The sequence below is a fragment of the Corvus moneduloides genome, chromosome 18 (genome assembly GCF_009650955.1).
Source record: "Corvus moneduloides isolate bCorMon1 chromosome 18, bCorMon1.pri, whole genome shotgun sequence".
Taxonomy (NCBI): Eukaryota; Metazoa; Chordata; class Aves; order Passeriformes; family Corvidae; genus Corvus; species Corvus moneduloides.
The window spans coordinates 8,859,513-8,872,921 of NC_045493.1; positions in this window are offsets into that span (position 1 = coordinate 8,859,513).

A 13,409-nucleotide genomic window follows, 5' to 3' on the forward strand; every position below is an offset into this window, starting at 1 on the left:
GCAGCAAAGAATGGGGACAGGATAGGAGCAGTAATCAGGGTTTTGGTGGGTTCAGGATTTTTTTAATATCACAGTCATTATGTGCTTCATGTATTTTGATGTCTGGCTGCTGTTTTGATGTCTAAGGTTTTATTGTGAATGATTTGAGTAGTCCAAATTCTCACAACTGGAAAATACCACCAAGTAGTACATCAGAAGCAAGAAACCATTACACCAGTCATTACCTGGGTTTAATGTAGGGCTGCTTGAATATTATCTTTCTGCTGTTCCCTGACTAAGTAGATGCCTTTTAAACCAGACTCGTGTGCACAATCAAAATGTTCTTGACACACTCCATCGCTGGTTTATGGATACGATAGCTGGGACTCTGCAAAGTCTCTGAACACATGGAGGGATTTCAGCTCTATGGTATATCATCTTCTGCTTCCACCTGTTCAGGAAACTGCATTCCATTTTATTTTAATTAAAATCTAGCAGATGTTTCATTAGGGTTGATCCAAACAACAAGAATGCCAGTTTCTCATCAAAACAAAACCAAAGTAAACTGCAACATCTTGTGCTCCTACCACCTGCTCCAGAAAGTAGTACTTTTGTCCATAGCCCAGATTATATGTCTAGAAATTGGTAGATTGCAGGGATTTTATTCATGACAGCTGGTTAATGCCTGATGACAAACTGCCCATAACCATTAACAGAGCAGCAGAACGTTCACCTCTGTGCTGAAGAGCCCCAGCAAAGCTTGTAGGTACGCTGCTAACTTTGTTAAACCCCTCTTCACCACAAAACCAAATCCTTCCCTATGTTATTATTAAGCTTGATGTGAGAAATAAATAATTTAGGAGACAGATCTGATCTTGAGAGGCCTGAGATTGGAAGTGATTTGTGCAGATGCACAGCACTGTGTGTTCCATGAGTGTATGGGAGCAGGTCAGGCCATCTGCTCCACGCTGCTGCCTTTGCTCCTCAACCAGCAGCACCTGAGGCAGAGCAGCAGCAAAATGGAGCTGCCAGACAGGCTCCTGCTTTCTTCCAATACCTGCCTGGCTTTTGAATAGAAGGGGTCCCTGCAAACAGCCCCTTTCAGTATCAGTTCACCAAGCAAGAGGAAAGATAAACAAGCTCAGAATTTTACATTTTGTTTCTGTGTGCACACACTCTCTTGTTTAAGTGAAGCAAAATTACATAGCACAAATTTTACAGGCAGAAAAAGCCTTTTCCACCTGCTGCAGTTACCAACAGCATCTTTAAAATAATGGGAGTGCAATGGTTTTTTTTAAATTTTGTACTAAAGGCATGAAAATGCTGTTTAGTGCCTGACTTTATTTAATATTTTGTAGGCTGACTGTATTTTTTAAAGCATCCAGCAAAGCTGGGAGAAGTTTCAAGCAAGGCTAAGCATGATTTCAAAGACAAGCTGTTTTTCAGCTACCCTGCAAATTCTTAAACCGTGTGTACATTGGTGAAACATGACATCTACCCAGATTAAGGGTGTTTGGATATGGGACTACCTGCTGTGATAGCTGAGGAAGGATCAGACCTAGAGGTTTCTTATCTGAGGTGTGAAGAAAATCAGTGAATTATTTGGTATTCAAATGTAACAAAAAGAACTCCTCACAAAAGTTGTTCAGATTCCCCCTGGATCTCTGTATGCTGGAATAGGACTTTGAAATAGCAACTGAAATTGAATTATAAATTTGATACCACCTCTGCCCCTGGGGTTTCTGTAATTCATGGACTCATGAAAATTCAGTTCAGATACAGCATCTGGTTCTCATTAAAGTTCTTCTTTTAACCTGGTTTTCTAGTATGGTTACTCAAAAGTCAAATGTCCTTCTTTGAGGTCAAGTACAAAGCAAATCCTTCACTGACTTCTGTCCCAGAAGACTGAGTTTGTTATAGAAGGTATGCCAGGGGTATTTGCTGTATTTTTTTTCCCAAAATAAGCAATAGCACTGCCTAGAGCAGCATGCCAGTGCATCTCTGGACAGACTCACATGACCACATACGCTGTGGTCAGCCATCTAATAAAGAATTCAGCAGGTTTAATCTTTTTTTCAGAAAGAGTGAACAATCTTAATTGAGACTGTGGTGAAAATATGTCATTTTCATCAACTCTGGAGAATTATTTTGACATCAAAATTCCCTCTTATAAAATTCACTTTTCCCCTCTTATAAAATTCACTGTACAAAGGGCCAGTCCTCACACTTCATTACAAATCTCAAGTCTCTGTTGTAGTTCCATGAAGACCAAGTAGATCAAAAATCAAAAAATGCCAATAAGGAATATGATCCATTTATCACTCAGGAATAGTGTTCTCTCTCCGCTTACAGGGCACGGGTAGTGCTTTCTGCCAATGTTAAATGTTGCTCCCACTATTCTGTTCCATGCCTGCTCAGTGCTGGTCCTCTTGGATTACCCATTGAAGGATTCCCACTTAGGAGGACTTGATACCTATCTAATTTGACAAGAAGCATGAGGAAATTTCAGAACTCAGGAGAAGTGCACTGTTTCTAGGAGCTTAGAAGGTGGCAATACCAACACACTGCAATTTCTCCACACAGTATTAAAGAAAGATTAAATGAGGTTGTGAGCTGGACACTAAAATAGCAGCTTGTGGGCACTGGAAATTATATTCCCTGGTTGGCAGAGTTTCAGCTGGAAAAGATTATATGCTTATGTGGTCTCTTCTGCTACAAAGAATGGGATGAAGAATTTCAGACAGATAGTCCTGTGCTGAGCATGGTAGCTTGGTCTGGGCTATAGAAGATGAGCAGCTTTGATTTGAAGGCAATGAGAGGGAGAATCAGCCTCTTTCCCTCATGATATGCTCCAAAGGTTAATCACCAATTCATAGCTGAACACTCTGAAAAATGGCTGCGTGTTGATTCATCTGTTTCTGTCTCTACCAAAGCATCAGCTATTCCAAGGTTTAGGCGACCTTGCAAAATATCTAAACCACAATTTTTATTTGATAATTGCATCAGTTTCACCTTTGCCATCTTCACAAACTCTAAGAGACAAAAAAAAAAAAAAAAGAAGAAAAAAAGAACATTACTGCAGTATATAGTGTGGATATGTAAGAAAGTGCTAAAAAACTTGAAATTAAGTTAGAAGTTTTTTCCTACAGGGTATTCTGACACTGACATTCTGAGGTACTAAGACTGTGAGCTCTAAATCCCTGTTTTCCATATGCAAAAGCTTATCCAGGAAACTGAGTGCCACTGTGACCTCCCACCTTTCTGAGGAAAGTAGAGCAGAAAGAAGGAAAGAAGTTGTGTTGTACTAAAATAAATACTCCTGCTCCCCTGGCAAAGAGAGAACTTCACCCAAAGTGAGATGATTTGCTTAGGTGTGGATTCTTGCTGCCTATTTGCATGGATAATCCATGCTGGGATATGGGAGAGATTTAGCACCTGGAGACAGAAGCTCAATTCTCTTTCAAGGGATCTCTTAGTCTGTGTCTCCTCAGTGCTAAATGCAATGAAGTCTGCTAGAATTATCAGAATAGGAAATAAATATTTGTACCATTTAGAGCACTGTTCTGACAGTAATGGATGAATTGAAGGGACAGGGCTGAAATATTTTAGTATTCCTAATGTTTAGGGTTGTTTGAGTCTTGTAACAGGTGTCTTTTCTTTTGTCTTCTTGGCTTTATTTATCCTGGTTTTGAAAACCTTTGGGCATTTTAAGATGTCTTTTTCCTGAAGTTGGTTATATGCCTACACAGTGAAGAAAATTAAAAGATGGCTTCATTTAACTTCAGACTGAGGACTTTAGCTTCAGCTTCTTTAACTGAAGACTGACTTGAGCAAGATGCAATACTGTAAAATAATATTCTATATGCAAGACCAGTAGTCATATACCTGGAAGTCAAATGAAACATCAGGACTAAGGGTTTTAACAGCAGAGAATTAAAAGCCCCCACATTTACATGGCTAGATGGTAGTAAATTGAAATTCTGTTCATTAATGACTGCAGCACTTTTTAAAATGCTCAGCATAAACCTAACAAAACAACACACACACACATTGGAAAGTTGTGAGCTGCAGCTACTTGTGTGCTGAGCAAGGTTATCAGAGCAGAGAGACTGAGCCAAGACAGCCCTGCTGAGGCAAGAACAAGGATTAGATTTTCATCAAAGTAAACACTGAGATAGCTGAGCTGTAATCCTACAGTGGAGCTGTTCTTGGCCAACCATGTGCACACACCATTGGAGAAGAGTTCTAGATGACTTTTCACAAGCTGAAATGTAGCTTTTGGGAGGGAATTGGGAGGGAGTCGTCCTAATGTAATGCTCAAGTGAAAAGGGAAGCTCTGTGACTGGCTGGATGATCCCACAATTCAGAATTTGCAGCCAAGAAAACAAAAAAGTGGCTGAAACACTACGAACTTGACAGTATTTTGTAAAGTTGCTCTACCATATGAGGGTGGTGTCCTACACATGTGAGAAGGATATTTTATTTTTTGACCTTAAGATCAGTCACTGATGTTATTGGCATAGTTATACTATTCAGTGTATATATTCAAAATCCATTCTGCATGGCAAAGCATTTTGGTTTATATCCCCTTGTTCTGCTCTCTGTGAAGTAAAGCTGTGATTAGGATCACTGTATTTTTCCTGGCATAATGCATTGCAGAAGTGGCAAATGCAGCAGCCTGCCCTTGAAACTCAGGTTAGTTGAGGTTCCTGGAAATTGCGCTGTCCAGAGCAGTTTGGAGGTCATACACCTGCTAAAATAGAAGATTCTGTTGTAAAACTCCAGACAACCAAGATAGGCATCTCTCAAATTGGCTTTGCTCTTAGGAACTTAGTTGCTTTTGAGTGGAAAAAATGGGTTCATATACCAAATATCATGGTGCAAAATTTCACTTGAAATGAAGTAATATCATTTCGAATAACAAACACAATTCTTTGGAGTTTCAAAATGGGCTGGGGTGAGAAGACCCTTGAGATTTGTGCAAACAGAATGTGTGACCTTCAGAAGGTCACTGCAGGTCCAACAATCTCCTCTTGCCCCTGAGTCCCTCAGGTTTTACATCATCTGTCAGTCATCCTCATTCAGGGCAGCAGAGGTTCTCCCACAGTGTGTGCACCAGGCTCCTGGGCTCACATTGCCCTTGAACCAGTAGGAACAGCGTGGGTGCAATCCCTCCTTCCCAAAACCAGGTGGATCTCAGCTCTCTTCCAGGCACTCTTTTTAAATTATTTTTCTTCACATTATGCTGCAGGAGAAAAAAGCCTGAGAAGAGCTTATAGATGTTTAGAATCAGATTACTCGATGCTGTAATTAAAGCCAGCTGTTTGGGGTGTGTCCCCTACCAGCTGGGACCAGACGTGGTCAGTGCTGTCGCCGCCCTATTGACTGCTTGAACAAAAACCTCTTTAGCCACGGTGCATTTGGAGGCACAAGGGGATGTGGATTACAAAGTAGAATTAGTGTGTGAAATAGGAATCAAATTTGGGATTTAATTACTCCCATCTCTGCTTATTACCTCTCCTTTGCTGAGAAGCTGGAGAATGCATGAGAGCCATTTCCATAACTGAGCTGGCGGGCAGGAGCTTTGGTATGTGCTGGAGCCAAGAGTGAGCTTCTGCAAATCTTCTGAGACCAGGTGATCGAGTTTCTTCTGTCAAAAAAGCACAAAAGACTTCCATATTTTCAAGGAAAATGCATTTGGTACAGCTCACACCACTGGGACCCACAGAGCTGCATTGTGCTGGATAAAATAATGTAAATATTCCTGGAGGCAGAAGTGTTATGCCAAGGAGCCTTATGGAAGAGTTGGGACTTTCAGACACAGTAGTACGCTATTATGTAAATTACCACTTTGTTTGACAACTGAATGGTATTAAAACTGTCTGGAAGTTTATTTCTTGGAGCAGAGAGTTCCTAAGAGCTACATTTGACATCATTTAAATTACAGTGGTGCTGTGTGGTATGTAAACTAACTGTCTTTGTTCAGCAAGGTGTGTGTGTGCTCCTCTGCTCGCCTCCTCTCTGCCCACAATCGTTTCAAACGTGGGCAAGACCTTTCCCCACAAAATTCAGTGTCGAGCAGACAGGGGAGTATTACAGGATTTTCAGAAGAAATTTATGGTAACAGGAACAGCCTCAGTGGAGAGCCGTGTGGCAGGAGGCTTTCCCTGCCTCAGGAGGGAACAAAGCTCTGCTCTGAGTGAGGAGGAATCCTTTGGAGGAAGCGTGTTAATGGATCTGATCCTCAGCAGGAGGAAGGGCTGCAAGGCCAGGAGAGAGCTCCTGGTCCTGGGTGCCTGCTGAGAGGACACAGAGAGCTCCTGGGAATTTGGCACACTCAATTTTTTCCTGCAGCAGGTCTGCATGGTGTAACTCTGGAATAGCAAGATGAGGATCAGACCCAAGCTATCCCACCTTTCAGCTTCTCCCATGGGACTGGGTAGAGCTCAAATACAGCTCAGGAATTTTCCTGTGCAGCATCCTGGGCAAACAGGAGGCTCAAAGCCAGCATGGAAAGCAATCTTCTGTCAAAACTTGGAGGCAAAGAGCAGGATCCTTTCCTACTCCCATGGGTGACTTTGCAGGCATCTTCTTGGCCAATATCTTGTTTTTTCCTCCTGTCTCTACAGAGAAAGCAGCAAAGAGAGAATGTGGGGCATCTGAAAAAGCCTTGAGCCTCGAGTGTAAATAAAACTTGAATCGAGGAACAGTTTTCTCAGGAGTCCAGTTTCAGTGCTCCTGTGGGAATCACTGAGCTTTGCTCTGGGTTCCTTCCCACCTGAGAAGTTCTGTGAGTTGCTGGTTCAAAGGGGGAAACTCAGCAACCATTTTCTTGGAAATAGCTTTATTTAAATCTTGTATCTTCTGCTGTGTGCCCCAGAAGCATAAACCTGTGCAACCAGGGACTGAATGAAATATTCAGCCTTTCCATTCTCCTGCAGTTTTTCCTGCCTGCTTGGCATATGGAATCACTAGATATGCTTGCCAATAAAGAACTCCTCTGGAAGAAATCATTTAACAAGGGATGAAAATGTGATAAATGTTTTATAATCAAGGTCCCACAAGCAAAAGTGAGTGTGAGGCAGCTCTTATCCGAGTGGGAACTGGCTGGAAGTTTTAATATTCACTTGGCACTGGATTTTTCTGGGTTTTGATGTGAAGAGACTTCTTCTAATAGGCTCATTTTTACAGGCATTCATCTCTGCTGCAGCTGCTCCTGCAATAATTTATACAGATGCTATTACTCACAAGCAGTCGTGTCCCCAGTACTTCAGATGTTAAAATCTTTTTGTTGTTGTTGTATTCCAAATCAAAAGAACTACTTCTACAAAGTATAGGTAATTCATGCAATTCCACTTATCTGCATGCTGATGCTAAGGAACCTCATCTAATTAAAAAGCTGTTATCAAAAGTCTCTTCACCCCACAGAGAGCAGATAAAGTTGGTTTACCAGCTTCATTTCTAAACTGCAGGCTAATGAATATAATTTTACTGATGAGGGATTTCTGTATGATTCCCCACACGAACTGCACGTTTAATCTAATGGAGGACTAGCTGAGCTTGCAGTGACAGTCAAGTCATTTCTCATACTGGAGCATAGTCAATATCTTTAAAATCAAATTGTTACTCTCTATTAATTACTGCAATGTGTTTATCTGAAACATAATAACTGGAGTGACAGTGCTTATTAACAGCCAGGCACTTGTAAGTAAGGTGGAAAGATCAAAAATGAGAATTGTGAGGAACACTAATGAGAGACAGGGGAATACTCTATTATGTGCAGTGAGGACCTTCAGGGTGCGAGTACCTGGCTGCTGACTCTGACATCTGTCAGCAGCTGTGGCACTGGATCAGCTCACAGTGCATCTCTGGAGGCCTCGTGCCAGTGATGAATTAAGGCTACCACAGCAGAGATTTTAAATTTACCATCTCATCCAGGGATGCTCAGGGCAGGATGGATGAAGGCATGTTCCTACTTACAGAAAGCAGAAAATTCTAAGCAGAGGTGCAGCAGCTGATGTGAGGGGGATGTGCCAGTCTGTGAGTGGAGCTGTGCTCACATTCAGAAGTGGATGGCGTGTGCTGCCCATGGGGATGTGGCAAAGTTACTGCCCTGACCTTAGGGGGAGGACCAAGCTGCTTTTCTGTAATGATAATTAGATGAAAACTTGGCTTGGGATGGGACACGAACTGAGATAGCAGACTTTATTTTTTCATTTCACAGAACACAAGTCTCTTAGAAAGATGTTGCCTTCCAGGTTCTGGGAAGAGCAGAACCCTCAGCCAGACTTACCAGCCTCGCTGTCATTCTAGGAGAGGCTTTTGTTTTGGAAAATGTTAGAATTTGAGGAGAGAAAAATATCCATGGTTTGCCAATCTTGCATTGCCTCACAATTTTCCTGGTGCTTCATTATTCAAACAAAGATTCACATAAATCTGATAATTTAACTCACCTCCCCTACTTTCTAATCAGAAAACCAGCATGGTCACGAGCTCTTAATCTGCTCCTTATTTACTTCCCCTGGCTAATGTCCACAGAAATTGTTACTGCTGCTGAAAAGTCAGCACACTTATCTGAACCAGGGTTTGTTCTGTTAATACAGCTGCTAAATATCTGGGATGAAGGAAGAAAAAAAATTGTTCTATTTCTCAGCAGTTAAATGCTGCACTGCATGGCCATTCAGTCAGGTCACAGAAATCAGAGTATATTTTCAAGAAACAGATGGTCACAAACCTCTGTAAAATCTGCATGTGTTCAAATGTCAAAGACAGCACTTTTTGAAAAATCAAGTTAATTAATGCCTGTGATTTCGTAGGAAATGAAATGCAGGAAGCATTCCCTTATACCTTGCTCCCGACTGGATGGCTGGAACTGCAGTAATTACCTTGTATCAGGAATGTCATTTTTCATTTCTAGCAAGTCTTGTTTAGCCAGACAGGTTCTTAAATTACAGTTCATTGTCTGCTCTGTAGTGAAGCAAACCTTTCAATGCTGTTTTCCACACGTGGAAGCACGAATTCAGAGGGTGGCTGACGTACTCTGCAAAGGCACGTGCTGGGCAAAGCTCTTGCAGCCTGTGTAGCTCCATCAAAGGATTGCTTTCTGCTGTTTGTCTTTCTGAGTGATCCCAGAGGAAAGGAGAACATGAAAAGCATCCCACTGTTTAACTGACTTCAGAGATGTTTGTGGTTCTGTTTTGACCCACTGCTCGAGCCAATGGATAGTTTGTGATTGGTTGAAGAGGGGACAAGTCACTAATATTCACCTTATGCTCTTCATAAAATCTCCTGGGCGTCTGGTTTAATTTTTTTCCCGGAATCTGACTCATTAAGCCGTTACTACTAATGGGGGGTATTTTTCTGGGACCCACAGTTATCAGGAAATAAATCCAAAGAGACTGGGAAGAGAATCAACAGGTCCAATTCTAAGGCAAGGGTAATTCTTTGGCCACCACAGAGTTGCCTTTTCCCAAAAAGTAATTCTTACATTTCTACTTCGGCTGAACTCGGCACCAATGATATTTCCAGGTGTACCCAGCTTTAGGTATATGGGACTTTAATGAGGGCTGGTCTCCCTGAAAAAAGATTACTACTTCTTCTTTTTTCAATAGGAATATGAAAAAATCCAGTGTACATTAATTTCCTTGTACATATTTTTATTAATTCTCCTTCCTTGATCCTTATGTTCTTTGTATCCTGTGAATAATTTCTAGACCATGGATGTTTTTCCTCACCATCCCTGGCACAAGCTCTGCTGTCTAGTTCATACATTTAAAACTCCTTAATCTGTGTGCAAAAAACATCCCCCTATGTTCCATGTGGGCAAGGTTGGGCTCTTTATTATTATTAAAGCCTAACATAATTCTCATTAAAATTCTAAAACCTGCTAATGCAGATGACTAGTGCATGACAGATTTTCATCAAATATGCTTTATTCATTTACAGATGTTTAAAGGGATGATGTGCTAAGAGCGCTGAACTCATTCAATCCAGTTCTAAGCCCTCCGACCACAATGTGAATGTATAATTCTGGTGGTGAGAACTCAGTAGAAGTGTTGCCTTTAATATCTGGTCCCTGGCATCAGTGGGGCTTAAGAAATAAGAAACTGGCATATTTATTCACCACCTAAATTTTTTATTAACAAGTGCTCTTAAAGCTCTTGCTGAAATATTTAAGCCAAGCAAATAACAAGTAGATGATGTGTGACAGGGAGAATAAATTCCCTGATTTATTGAAGAAAAGTGAATTCTAGAACTTAGTGTGATGAACATTCTTGTTAAACTGAGTGAAGATGATTCTCTAATTAAATTGTTCTCAGTAGATTATTGAATTTGAGAATCTGTGAAGGAGTTCCAGCCCAAGGTTGTAATCTGACCATCTAACCCTTGTGAATGTCAGTCACTGGCAGAGATTAGTCTAGAAAGGTTTACAGAGCTGTCAGCAAGTTCACCCAAAATCAGCTGCTTGGCAAGAATAGATTAAGAAGGGACTTTAATGTGCTAACGCTGCAACCTGCCATCTCCTTCATTTTGTGCTGGGAGTGGGAGAGAGAAGTCAGGTTTCAGGCTAGTGAACTATCAGACTCACAGTTCTCTATCAAAAAGGAGTTCACAACCTGTGTTTCTGATTTAAAGCTCTTCATTCACATCTTTTCCCCCCTTCCCTCTTTCCTTTTTTTACAAGGAGGAACCCTCTGAAGGGCATCCAGAAAGGACAGGAAGGAGAGGGAGAAGCAGCACATGTACAGCTCTTATAAACACTCACTCTTTCTTGGCATTTATGGGCTGCATCATTTTAACAGCTGGATGTATGTTCCTTTATTTGCAGTTGATCTCCTAAAGTGGCACTTGTTCAGAGACTTTTATGACCCTTTAGACTTCAGATGCCTGTACATATTTTGAACAAAAGGCAGAAAAGAATAAACTGTGTCAGTTCTCCTCAGAAGTTTCTGAATTTCCTAACTCTGCATTTCAGAGTTCCCAGGTTTTGCTGGTGGAGGATGCTGTGGCTCTCTCAAAGGCAGTTTGAAAGAAGCAGGTTACACTGATTTCCATTCTGGTTTCTTATCCCATGCAGACTAAACTGAGAGAGACACTGGGGCTTTTCCTGCCAGCAGCAGAGCTGCTAATGAAGCTGCTCTCAGTTCACCTTGCAACCCCAGTGCTCCCTTTGAGCACAGGGCATTGTAACTCATTTCTTCTGTGGCAGGGACTGGAAGCTGAGGAGAGACACAAATCTGAAACACTTTGCAAACTCGATTTGCCTTTTAGATTTCTCTTTGTGTTTGGGATGAGACAGCAGATGTTAGTCTAAGATAAACAAGTGCATTGAATTCTCCTGAGAAGGAAGGGTGAATCTGTTAGGAACACTAAGGAGCTGTTGGCTGGCTGACTCTAAACAGCGCAGAAGCAGTTAGATTTAGCCTCCTCTTTACTGTTTAGCCTCACATTGCAGCTGATGAAAAGAAGGTTTTAGTGAATTTGGGAATAATCCAGCAAAATTCTGGTTGGTTCTTTATGCTGCAATGTCAAGCTGTGCTCGGAGCAGGTCTTAAGGCTGGTGACGAGGTAACGATACTCCAGGATCTGATCACAGAGCAGTTCAGATGAAGTAGAAGGCGATGGAAATTTTACCTCAATGATTTGGAAATAAATAGGCAGATGACTCAATATTTTTGTGATAGAAACTCTGACATCCTATGCTTACATGAGCATTCATGTAAGGGTGAGGGGGTTTTTTGCTTCATGACCTTCCTTAACCAAGTATATTTGGTAGGAGAGGACAAATAAGAGATAAGATGGTATTTCTTAGGCTGTAAGCCAGAAGTTTTGCTTCAGTATTGGCAAATTATATTACTATTGTTCAACTTAGGAATTTAGAAAATTCTCCCTATCAGAGTTATGAACATTTCTCTTTTACGATGAGCCCCCAAAGTCGCTGTGTTCACAGCCAGTTTCCCCATAACAGATCTCCAGTAAGCAGGCAAATGGAGCAACTCAAAACCAAAGTGTATAACACCTGAGCAGTTTAATACCTATCAGCTGTCGACCCTGAATTTCACTGGGTCGTCTTTTCAAGTGCATGACTTCACTAACGTTGCTGTGTCAGGAAACTTTGTGTCCAATCCTGTAATTATGCATTAGATGTCCTGGCAGGAGAAAGGCAATGGAGTTTCTTTGCTGAACTCCAAGTGCAGCCTGTCATTATTTATTAAAGAGCAGGTAGCTGAAAATTCAACTATTCTTGACACTGCGGCCTTTCCCAGCCTTATTTGTGCAAGTGGTGAAGTCATTTGCAGAGAAAGACATCTCCAGCCACTTCTGAGGGAGCTGAAATGATATATTTTTCTTATTTAGGAAGGGCGTCTCTTTTTATTCTCGTTTAAAGGATGGGACAGCGTGGTCAATTCCCCTGATGCTTGCAGCTCTCATTTCAGCACGCCTGCAAAAGGAGAGTCCCAGCAGAAATCTCAGGAGCAAGTTATAATTAATTGAAGCAAGCAGATGGCTCCAGCTTCGTGTGCCTTAGCGAAGTGACAGCATCTGATGGAAGAGCTGTGGCAGCACAGGAGAGGGGGTGGGATGAAAGCTCTCCATGTGCATCTGCAGCAGGCTCAAACACTGTCTTTATTCAGGCAAGTGTTATCTCACCCCTCATTGAATTATCTCTCTCAAATGGCCTTGGGTAAGGGATGGCTGTAAGGGAAGGAGAAAGAGGTGAACCAAGATTTATTCTCAAGAAAGTGTAGAATAAGATGAAAAGTTTGAATGTTGAGCCATAATTGGCTCCTAATTGGCTCTGTGAGTTGTTTTTTCCTATTTTGGAAGAAGAGTGCATTTTCTGAATAAAACTCTCTTCTAGATGGATTAAACACATTCAATTAAAAGTCTGAAAATGTTGTTAAAGGATGAACACAATCACATATGGAATCAGAGTCCAAAGTAATTTCTGGCATAAATATATCCTTACAAGTGCAAACAAGCGGTTTTGTGCCGTTTCTGAAGGGTGTGTTTGGTATTTAAGTCAGGGTGGTTCTGAGCAGAGAAATTCAAGAGTGTCTTTTCTTCAGGAGACTCCTTCTGGATACGTAAAGTGTGACAGATGGAGAAACTTGCTGCATCTTGGATAAGTGAACTGAGATATTGCAGAGCTGCTGTAAATATTGTGGGACCTCATGACAGTCAAAGAAGACGAAAAATGACACCTACCCAGAAGGGTTGCAAAGTGTTTGTAAACCTCCAACTTTTAAGAAGAAATTAATATCCATCTGCCTACAGTCTGGGGTCCTTAGACCACTGTCCTCTACGGAGAATCATGGTGAAATGGATCTCCCCACACCACATCAGTGTCTAGAGAAGGACCCTCCAGGGTTTCATGGTGCACAACATCATTTGTGGAGGGTTCAGACTATTTCAAGTCTCTTCCCAGG